The sequence below is a fragment of the Aplysia californica genome, unplaced genomic scaffold, assembly GCF_000002075.1.
Source record: "Aplysia californica isolate F4 #8 unplaced genomic scaffold, AplCal3.0 scaffold00127, whole genome shotgun sequence".
NCBI lineage: Eukaryota > Metazoa > Mollusca > Gastropoda > Aplysiida > Aplysiidae > Aplysia > Aplysia californica.
Window position 1 is genome coordinate 491,831 of NW_004797397.1, and position 749 is coordinate 492,579.

A 749-nucleotide genomic window follows, 5' to 3' on the forward strand; every position below is an offset into this window, starting at 1 on the left:
GATTGATGATGATGATGATGATGATGATGATGATGATGATGATGATGATGATGATGATGATGATGATGATGATGATGATGATGATGATGATGAACCTTCAACAATTGCTAATGACGAAACCTTTGAGGTAAAACGTTGAGCCGTTTTAGAAAACAGTTTTTGTATTTACACCTGCGCAGCAAAAACTACTCAAGACTCTCGTTCACTACTCTATCTTTTTATCTTTTCTAACTACACGTGTATTCCTGCCGCAACCTGAATGGTATAATAATATATCTTCTGACGGGTGTTTGGTGGAATCTCTGGTGTGGTTTGCTTCTCCTTTCCTATCAAACATCTATCGTCCTTATCTCTCCTCCTACTTTTTTATGTTTGTTACTCTCTTGTAACACCTCTAATCTTCGGCACTATATTATATGCCCTTATTGTGTTACAAGTGCCGTTAATCCAGTAACCTTGGAGCCCGTACCCTTCGGTTCAATCCCACGTTTAAAAGGGACAGAGATCTTCGACATACTTTTACAAAAATGTATGCATTTTGTTCTTTGCTGCTGTATTGGAATTCTGTTTGTCATGGAGGGACGGGAGGAGAATACCTTCAGAGATCGAGTTGTTCAGCACATTCACATAAACAATATAAACCACACTACCCCACGGCCACCCTACCACAATATGCCGAAGGCCCAGGAAGTTGTCTCACTAACAAGGCAATCCCCAATGTCCGGATCGGATGCGGGAACAACTTTACT